This window comes from Myotis myotis, unplaced genomic scaffold (assembly GCF_014108235.1).
Source record: "Myotis myotis isolate mMyoMyo1 unplaced genomic scaffold, mMyoMyo1.p scaffold_m19_p_3, whole genome shotgun sequence".
Lineage (NCBI taxonomy): Eukaryota > Metazoa > Chordata > Mammalia > Chiroptera > Vespertilionidae > Myotis > Myotis myotis.
The window spans coordinates 185,321,415-185,332,137 of NW_023416335.1; positions in this window are offsets into that span (position 1 = coordinate 185,321,415).

The following is a 10,723-nucleotide window of genomic DNA, read 5'->3' on the forward strand; positions in this document are numbered from 1 at the left end:
ATTTTTGCTTTATGGCAGCCAGAAGGTTTAAAGGCATTGCTTTTAAATATCTTTAAAGTTTTCTATTGATAAGAAAAAAATAGGAAAAGCACTTTTAACTGAACAGTAACACACACATCATAAATCAGGCATTTTGATACCATCTAAGTTCACACCATGTGGTAAAAGGAACCCCAATGATTGCGGTTTAGCTGGGATTATGAACTGTGGGGAAACTCATGGTTGTTATAGTTATTGACTAGGTCATGAGTTGTGCTGTATGTGTATGTGTGTATGTGCAATATGTGTATGTGGAATATGTGTATGGGTAGTGGGAAGTGAGAGCTATTTATGTACAAAACATCTAAACATAGCTTAGTTATACTATGATAATAAAAAAATAAACCAGGAAAAAATTAGAAATTTTTTTAACTAAATAATATTCATCCTTTTAGAGGGATGGAACTTATTAGCTACTCATTTACATGAATTATTTTCCATCTCAAAGAGAAAACAGTGTATGGTCTCCATCCTATTTCGCTTGATCAGAAAGGCCACAGAAATAGATACCAACAATCTCTGACTGTAGGCACAGACCGGCAGCAAAGATTGCTGTCTAAAGATTGAACAGGAGAGACCTCGATTTGAAATCAAAGACATGCTATTGATCGAGCCTTTATTAGTCTAGGACAAAGGTTTACATACATCTTCTCATTTTTCTTCTGGGGGTGAACGCAGCATAAGCTAAAGTAAAACGCTGGCAGATTTAAAGGGCAGAGGAGAGGCCCAACCATGTCCGTGCAGACAGTTGACGACGCATCTGGCCTCTCCTGCTCAGGTATTTTCTCCAAAGGGAAGAAAGGAGAGACTAGTAATTCTGACTGAGCTTAAAGACTGTAGTGTAAAGTTTTATCTGGATTTGATAGTCCTGATCAGTATAGGTATACTTTATAGAAACATCTTAAAATAGGAAAAGAGTTCAAGAAATGCCTGTGGATTTAGTGGCATTGATTATCTCTGACTTCAAATGTAAAGGCAAGTTGTTGTTGTTTTTCCCTCTGGCCCTTTCTCTTCTCCTTCATAGGGGTGTGGGTGCATGTGGAAAAGAAAAGAAAATCCATTTTAAAATGTTGCAATATAGGTTAAAGGACGGTGAGACAGCGTGTGGGTTATAAGGGAGTTAATGAGCACAACTTGGAATAATAAGCCCTGGGTCCAAAGCAATGGACATATTCCTTCTGATTTTCCTAAAAATGTCTTCTGGATGATTATTTGATTTCTAGCAATTTTACATTCATATACTCAAGGTTCTGTTGATCAAGAAGATGATGCAGAGGAGGTGGGGTATTCATTAAAGAATGTAATTTGTGGGAAAGTTAAAATTCCTAATTTTAGGTAGATGTCAAGTGCTTTGCCCTTGCTTACACACAATTTGAAAAAATAATGTCATCCATAGTCAGACCCAGTAATATGGAGTGATTGAAATATATTTTATCCAGGGAGAAGGGACATTCATCTTTATCCTAAAAATTTTGTGTTGGCAAGTTGATTTTTTTTTTCTTCTCTAGAATATTTAGAGGAAAAGAGAAGGATCAACCACATTCTTTAAACACAGCCATAGGCCAGCTCTGCAAATGAGCAACTCCATCGTGAAAACACTTTCAAAGTTCTAAATGAGTTGTCCCCGCGGTAATGAAGAGGGGACATTTTACAGTATGACAGTGTGTGCGACAGCATTGTCAGCTGTAGTTTGTTTAAAGCACGAGGCCTGTAACAGGAAAATAATGACTTTAATAAAATTTACTATTGACTTTGTAGGCTCCAATCCGTCTGTCATCAGGAATACAGAAAAACAACCTGTCTGAAAATCCTTTAGTTAAATATATTCCTTTAATATTTCAAAGCAACTTGATTTTTTTTTTTAATAGACACGCTACTTCAAAAGACACTGTAGTAGGGTGGAAATTAGTATTTTTAATAGAAAGTTGGTATTGCTTACATAGGGAAAAAATCGGTAATGACCTATGACACTACCAAGCGAAAGCAACATTTGAGGGAACTGCAAAAGCAGTTAGTGCAATTCCTTGAGACGCTGTATGAAGCTGTGTCACAAATGAATGATTTATAAATTACCCAATGTCCTTCTCGTCTGAAGGAGATCTTTGAATCGTGCGGTATAGCTTCTCAGTAAGAACGCCAAAGAGCTTGCTGGGTATACATGGAAAGCTACAGCATGTTAGCGAGGTTGGGGTCATTTCAGCAAACTGGGGAAAGTGCGAAAACATATGGCCTGATTTTACTCTCCAGCCCATTTGATTAAATGCGGTATAGATTGCTTGGAGTGTGTAAGAGAGGTCATGCCCATTATATGAAAAGCTGGAGAAATTGCATTGCTTTAATGTTTTACATAGTTAAAATAAACTGTGGTAGAAAGTTTCCCAACAGTGTATGACAGCTCAATTTAGAGGTGAAGCCTTTTAATAAAACCTCATGAAATGAATACTTTGGTTTATGCACTCTGTTTGTGTTCCCCACCGGAGTGCTTAGCATTATGAAGCTGTGGTTACTGGCTTTACTACTGCAGAATAGCATCACAAAAAGGGAGACCAGAGCTTTGTATCAGAAAATATCCAGAGTGGGTAGAAATGCGGATGGAGAAACCTTAATTTAGAACTAAACTGCTTTCCTATTTGCTTTTAGCATGCTATTGTAAAGTATATTGGCTTGAATTACAGGATATTATTTAAACAAAGGGAAAAATCTGCAGGGGGGGTTTACACATTAACCTATAGCTTATTTAAAGGGAAATTATGAACCTCAGAATTATATACTAGTAATCTTTCCTAAGCCTTAATAAGAACTTGAAACCAAAGCATGCTTTTCTGAATTAAGTATATGTGCTGGTATTCTTTGGAAGAAGAAGGCAATGGAAAAAATAAAAAGCAGTTCATTTGTATAAAGATTCTGGCACCAACACCCCAGATGGAGACAGAATTCTACTGCAGTACCATCTAGGATCTCAAAAACAATTCTTAAGGGACCAAGTGTGGTGCCTTAAGCCAATTAAATGGTCAATATATTCACATTAGCAGACACCACTCTTTTCAAGAGCAGTATTAATTCTGATCCTCTTTCTTTCCAGTTGTGCTCTCTGCCTCACACCGGAACTCTCTAATGTAAGGAAGGAGACAGAGAAGCGGGATCACCGGTCCACTGACCATTCCCCCTTACCTCTTCTAGACTTCCTGAATATCTGGCCTGACTGCAGCCACTGTAAGATTTCATTATATCTTTTGCATTACATAGGTGGATGTAAAAGGAGTTTTGAGCACGGCATGCAAGTATATGTAAATTGCATGAATGCTTATGCAATGATGACCTCCCTGAGAAATACAGTCACCCTAGAAGAGGCATCGGTTGATTCTGATAATGTATGTTGCAGTTGGTAAGATACCATGTCCTGATATATGTGACTTCCGTTCTCTGCTCACTTATTAACTTCCCAATGGTACCTTGTGGGAACTAGAAGTATCCATGATTTGTTTTTCTCTTGGAAAGTTTGTAATGAATATAAGTTGATAGCCAAGCTACTAGGAGGAGAACAACTGCATGTTCCTTTTCCTTAGCTACTCTGGAAATGTTGGGTGGACTGCTTCTTAGCTATGCCAACTTGCCTGGGACATATGTAGGCAGCATAGGAGGGGGTGTCTTTGGTCCTAAATAGGATTGATATTATTAAGAAAGTTGTCTGATGGAAATGAGAGGTTGAATGTGTTGCTTTTCAAGGGTTTCAGGTCTTCATTCTCTGGGATGCTAAAAGAGTATGTTGAAAGCTTCTGAAGGTTGTCTGTCCTCAATTAATCTCCTAAAATTTCTTGGTCCCAGATTTGCACTCAGGGTAAAATAGCATAATGATGGTGCCCCCCATCTAGTGCCCCCCCCCCAGCTAATCTCTAATTTGATGACTGTTCTTTAAGTATCCTATCTAATAAAAGAGAAACATGGTAATTAGTGTACGACCGCTACCCTTCCAATTGGCTAATCAGGGCGATATGCAAATTAACTGCCAGCCAAGATGGCGGCCGGCAGCCAGGCAGCTTAAAGCGAACATGAGGCTTGCTTGCTTCAGTGACGGAGGACTCCAACGTTCCCCGCCTGCCGCTGCCGGCCTCTGAGCTACAACTCTAAGCAACTATGTTACAAATATAGAAGCTAAACAAAACCCCAGAAACCTGCTTTAGTCGGCCGGGCTTCAGAAAGCAGGATCGCAACATTGTTTCAAATACAGAAGGTAAACAAAGGCCAGAAACCTGCTTTCAGCAGCAGAGGCCTAAGAGCTGGAGCCTCAGAGCTAAAGCTGGCCCAGAATTAAAAAAAAGAAAAAAAGGAGCAGTTGGGAGCTTCAGTCACCAGCCAGCCTGAAAACAGCCCTCAGCCGCTCACCCAGACTGGCCAGGCACCCCAGTGGGGACCCCCACCCTGATCCGGGACACCCTTCAGGGCAAACCAGCTGTCCCCCACCCATGTACCAGGCCTCTATCCTATATAGTAAAAGAGTAATATGCATCCCAGCACCGGGATCAGTGTGATAGGGGGCAGTGCCCAAACCCCCTGCTCTCCCTGAGGCTCTGTGTGTGATAGGGGGCGGGGCCACAACCTCCATATCGGCCCTGCTCTGTTTGTGGCAGGGGAAGGCGCCCCAACCCCCTGATCAGCCCTGCTCTGTGCCTGATAGGGGGGAGCTCCCCAACCCCCTGATTGCCCTGCAGCTCTGTGTGTGACAGGGTGCGGCGCCACAACCCCCCCCCCCCCCACGGGCCCTGCTCTGTGTGTGACGGGGTAGAGCCATAACCTCCCCATCGGCCCTGCCCTGAGTGTGACAGGGTGTGGCACCTCAACCCCCTTATCCGCCCTGCTCTGTGGGTGACAGGGGGGAGCTCTCCAACCCCCTGATTGGCCCTGCCTTGAGTGTGACATGGGGCGGTGCCCCAACCCCCCAATCGGCCCTACCCTGAGCATGACTGAGGGTGGCATTGCAACCTCCTGATCTGCCCTGCTCTGTGCATGACAGGGGCAGCGCCCCAACTCCCCAATCAGCCCTGCTCTGAGCCCGACCAGGGGCTGCACCTAGGGATTGGGCCTGCCCTCTGCCACCCAGGAGCAGGCCTAAGCCAGCAGGTCATTACCTCCCAAGGGGTCCCAGACTGCGAGAGGGCACAGGCCGGGCTGAGGGACCCCCTCCTTCCCCCCGAGTGCACAAATTTTTGTGCACTGGGCCTCTAGTAATTTTATAATGATCAATTGAAGCAACACCAACAAAAGAATTTCATCATTGATGACATTAATAGCAATCAAGAAATCCTTTGCTTTGTTCACTCCTTCAACAGATATGTACTGTGTGCTATTTCTCAGGCACAGGTGAGAGCAATGACCAAAACAATGGCTCCAGAAGAGCTTACTTTCTATTGAAGAAACAGACAATAAACATGAATAAGTTAATACATGCTTCCAGGTAGTGAAAATGCAATGGGAAAGAAAAGTAAGGCAGGATAAGGAAAGTGGAGGGGGGGTTGGGGAGGGAGGAGAACAGAAGTTAAGGAAAAAAGCAGAACAAGTTTGGGTATGGTGCACGTGTCCTTCACATGGGGCAATGTGCTGGGGTGAGGGCCACAAAGCTACCATCGGATCCAACAGATATTTGGTCACTTGGTCAAAAAGAGACCAAGGATCCTTTCAATAACCCCATCTTGTAGCAAAATCTCCAAACTGCCAATAGAGCTGTCTATGGAAAAACAGATTGGTTGAAAAATTAAAATTCAGGGTAACCTCATGACTTTGTTTTCAAGCTAACCATTAATCATATGAAGTGGTTGGGTTATGAGGGGTATTGGCACATCAGAAGAACGGGGTTTCTAAAATACATATTATAGTTGTAGAGATAAATAGCCTTGGCACAATGCTTGACTGTTATGGTAATAGACTTTGTTAAAAAGAATGCATTGCTAACCATATTACCAATCCATAACATTTAAATATGGAGCAACCTGAAGCCCAACTGCTTTGCAGGGACTAAAGGCAGGAGAGGGGACTGTTTCAGTCACCACTCTGGGAAGATGCATTTGGTTTCTTCACTTTCATTCTCCAAATGACTCTCTATTGTGAAATATGTCTTTAAATTCTGTGTGTTCAGAGGAAGACAAGCATAGATTCACACTTTGTATGTGTGCCCACATCTTTACCCTGGGAATATTAACACTTTGGGTTAAGTTCGGTTTACACACTTGGCATGTTAAGGAACAGAAAAGAACATGTTCAATGTAACTCTAAAATATTTTAAAATACTAGCAAGGCTCTGGGGAAAGTGAGGTACTGCCTCCTCTTGAAAAGCACATGACCAGTGACTGTGAGTCCAGTCACTAACTGGCATTGAGACAAAAGCAGAGACTGTGGCTCTGGCATCTCTCAGCCAGTATTGGGAAGAGCAAAATCATGACACTAAAAGGAAAATGAAACACTTTACTGTATAATGTTTGTAACAATTAGAAAAATGTTATTATTTTAGTAGAAAAATATAGTTTATTTCTATCTCACACATTTTATGATGCACACTTACCTATGTATTTTTAATTATCTGCTTTAATAGACATTAGCGCATTTTAATAACCTCAGATATTTATTTGTTTCATAAATAAATCAAGAAATATATAGTCCAAACCTAAAAGTGTTTTTACAATACTAACAATAACAATGGCTAATATGTATTTGGTTAATTGCTAAGTAAGTTTTTAAAAATCTATATTGCCTCTATAAACCATTATTAACTCCACTTTTCAGATGAAGTGATGAGATATGAGAAAGGTTAAATATTGTGTACTAGGTCACATAACTAGAAAAAAAAAACATTACCGAGACTAGAACCAGTTCTCTAACTTGAAATGATACTTTTTAACCAACAACTCTGCTACCTTTGGTAATATAAAATAGTATTAAAATTTCCAATTTAAAAGTTTTTACCTTCATTAGCAGTGAAGTTGGATTTTTCGTAAATGAACAGCTGTCCTATTAATTCATATAAAAATGGTTATCACATTTTAGTCTAATATCAATACCTCAACCAGAAAGTATGTGTACATTATTTATCACATAACTATGAAAAACAAACAGATGGAAGCCTAGCTTTTTTGATGGAGGCAGTACCTCCCACTAGGAAACTTGTAAAGGTGGTTTTGTCACAATGATGTCACAAGGGGGTAGTACTGGCATTTGATGAGAGGAGACCAATATGCTGCAAGCCTTGACATGAGACGGACAGACAAACACAATGAAATCTTATAGCCTTACATTTTTCTCAAATTGTAAATATACCATCAGAAGTCCATATAGGAAAAATATGTTCATGATTATCAGGTTGAGAACTGCTGCTCTAGCCCGTCACCTATCAAAGGGCTAGGGTTTCCAATGTCTGACTGTATGTCTTGACATGTGGTGGGAATTCAAGGTAAATTATATGCTCAGTGTGATTCTTCAACATCATTCCATCCCATTTTAAATAATAGATTTTACTGATTTTTTACAGAGAGGAAGGGAGAGGGATAGAGAGTTAGAAGCATCGATGAGAGAGAAACATCCATCAGCTGCCTTCTGCACACTCCCTACTGGGTATGTGCCTGCAACCAAGGTACATGCCCTTGACCGGAATCGAACCTGGTACCCTTGAGTTCTCAGGCCGATGCTCTATCCACTGAGCCAAGTCGACTAGGGTTTCCATCCCATTTTTAATGTAAAGGATTATTTTGTGAGAACATCATACTCCTATACTTTAGAGCAGCGGTTCTCAGACTGTGGGTCGCGACCCCTTTGGGGGTCGAACGATCCTTTCACAGGGGTCGCCTAAGACCATCGGAAAACACATATATAATTACATATTGTTTTTGTGATTAATCACTATGCTTTAATTATGTTGTTTGTAACAATGAAAATATATCCTGCATATCAGATATTTACATTATGATTCATAACAGTAGCAAAATTACAGTTATGAAGTAGCAACGAAAATAGTTTTATGGTTAGGGGTCACCACAACATGAGGAACTGTATTAAAGGGTCGCGGCATTAGGAAGGTTGAGAACCACTGCTTTAGAGGGAGGCTATATTTGCATAAATTAAGATCATTTTCGACTTTCTATTATTATGAAAAAATAAACCTGTTTGTTAGTACTTATCTTTTTTTTTTAATTCCAGTGTCTACATGGATGTTCTGCTCTTTTATTTTCCTTTGCTTCCTGCACAGAATAGCATTTTAAAACATCTATTATAAAAAGTACATATTGGGTTGAAAAAGGTAGAACCACTGGGCTGGCCTCCAAAGAAAATAGGTAGTTAACATTTCAGGCCCTTATTATAAGAAAGGCTTGGTGAATTTCTGTGTTTTAATTGATGTGGACAAAAATGCAATAATGTAGACAAAAACAATGTACACAATTGGTATTAAATACATGATTTTGTAATGGTCACAGCTAACAGTCAATTTATAGACGATATTGCATCACTCCACTCATGAGGTATTTTATTTTGTACTACCTGAGCATTCGGATAATAATTGTAAGGCTCTGTATCATACATGTCAACAAATACACCACTAGCATCATGTATAAGGTTTCAGGTATGTCTTCCACATTTTCCTATGATAGATATACATATGAAAAAATAATCCTCTTTAAAAATCAGATACTTGAGATATAAAATACACAAGTATGCCATATTTCTTAATTTTCAAATTTAGACTAGCTCTATTAAAACAGATGTAACTTTAAAAATGGAAGCATATGAATATAGCAAGCAATTTTGCAACTGATAGCTGAGAAAGCACTAATCTATATAAATATATTTTCCTTTTATCAATCTATGGGATTCTGGAACCTAGTTATCACTCCAAACCGATAAAAGTTGGACGGCACTATTTGAGCAGCCTCAAATCTTTGACCCTGCCTTGGCATGCAGTTGCAGGATAAAGTTAGCTTTACTTTCCTTAAATGACTTTTTTCAATCCCTGCTCATTACCCCTCAAATCATTTTGAGCCAATTCATAGCCACTGCTTTGCTGTATATCACGCTAAATCACAGGTATGAAAAATAGTTTGGAGGGGAAAAATTTTAAACGGTAGCGAAATGTCAGTTTCAAGGGGCGTTAAAAGGAAATTTAATCAACTTTCAACACATTGAACAGCACCTTGGCATTAGACATCATAGATTTCCTTCTTACCTCCCAACTTCTGAGGCTTATTATTAAATACTTCCACAGTAGCAAGATCACAAAAACATTAGACTGCTTGCTTACAGGTATATCCGACTTAGTAAACGTAAAGGGACACTACCAAGGCCGGGAAAGCTGAAATTAGACCTATGGGCTTTATTCGGAAGCCTGGGCGTGCACAGTGTGCTATCTGATTCACTTTGCCTGCCAGCTTTGTTCTCTTGAGCCAGCAGGAGGGATTGACACTTGGGCGAATCTTTCTCTTTTAACCCCCGTGCTGCTCCTGACAGCTAAGCTGGGCAAGCGAAGCCTGGCAGACAGCTAGGACCCTACGTTTGTTATTTACGGGCAGCTGTTTAGAAATTGGCCGTTTAGCCATGCACTCCCAGAATATTTGTTCAAAATTAGGAGGGTTGTTTAGAGTCTATGTAAGACTGGCTGCATAATTTGGGAGGGGCCAGTCAAAGTGAAAATTTGAGGCCCCTTGTTCAAAAATTAAGTATTTCAAGATGGTGATAACCGAGCATTAAATCTAGCAAAGGCCCTCTGAACACGTTCTGTTTGTGCACCCATGAAGCTGACTCTGGTTATACAATTGCTCTGTGACCAATAGACACTTATATTTGCAGCAAAAAATATATCCATGTGGTTATATTAATAGCTTAACAAGTAAAAGTATGTAAATATATATAAATAACTTCACTGAACTCTTCCTTATGTACAAACCAGGCCTCAGGCAAAGATAAAAAGTCTAAGAAAATGTAATTTTTATTATTTTGTTTTTATTGAATTTCTTGGGGTGACATTGGTTAATAAAATTATATAGGTTTCATGTGTCTAGTTCTATAATACATCATCTGAATATTGTATTGTGTGTTCACCCAAAGTCAAGTTTCAGTACCCATTTATCCCCCTGTACCCTCAACTACCTGCCCCCACGCTTCTTTTTCTCTGATAATCATGATACTGCTGTCTCTGTGAGATTTATTATTATTATTATTATTATTATTATTATTACTTAATCCCTTCACTTCTTTAACCCAGCCCCACAAACCCCCACCCCTCTGACAGCAGTCAGTCTGATCTTTATCTATGAGCTTGCTTCCATTTTGTTTGTTAGTTTATTTTGTTTACATTAGATTCCACATGTAAGTGAAATTATTTGGTGTTTGTCTTTCTCTGACTGGCTTATTTCACTTAGCACAATACTTTCCATGTGTATCCATGTTTTCCCAAAAGGTAAGACTTCCTTCTTATTTTGACTGCCAAGTAATATTCTATTGTGTAAATGTGCATAGCTTTTTACTCCACTCATCTACTGACGGGCACTTGAGCTGCTTCTTGATCATGGCTATTGTAAATAGCACTGCAATGAACATAGGGGTGCATATATTCTTCGAGTTTTGGGTTTCTTCAGATATATTCCCAGAAGTGGAATTGCTGGGTCATAGCCAGTTACATTTTTAATTTTTTAGGATACCTTATAATGTT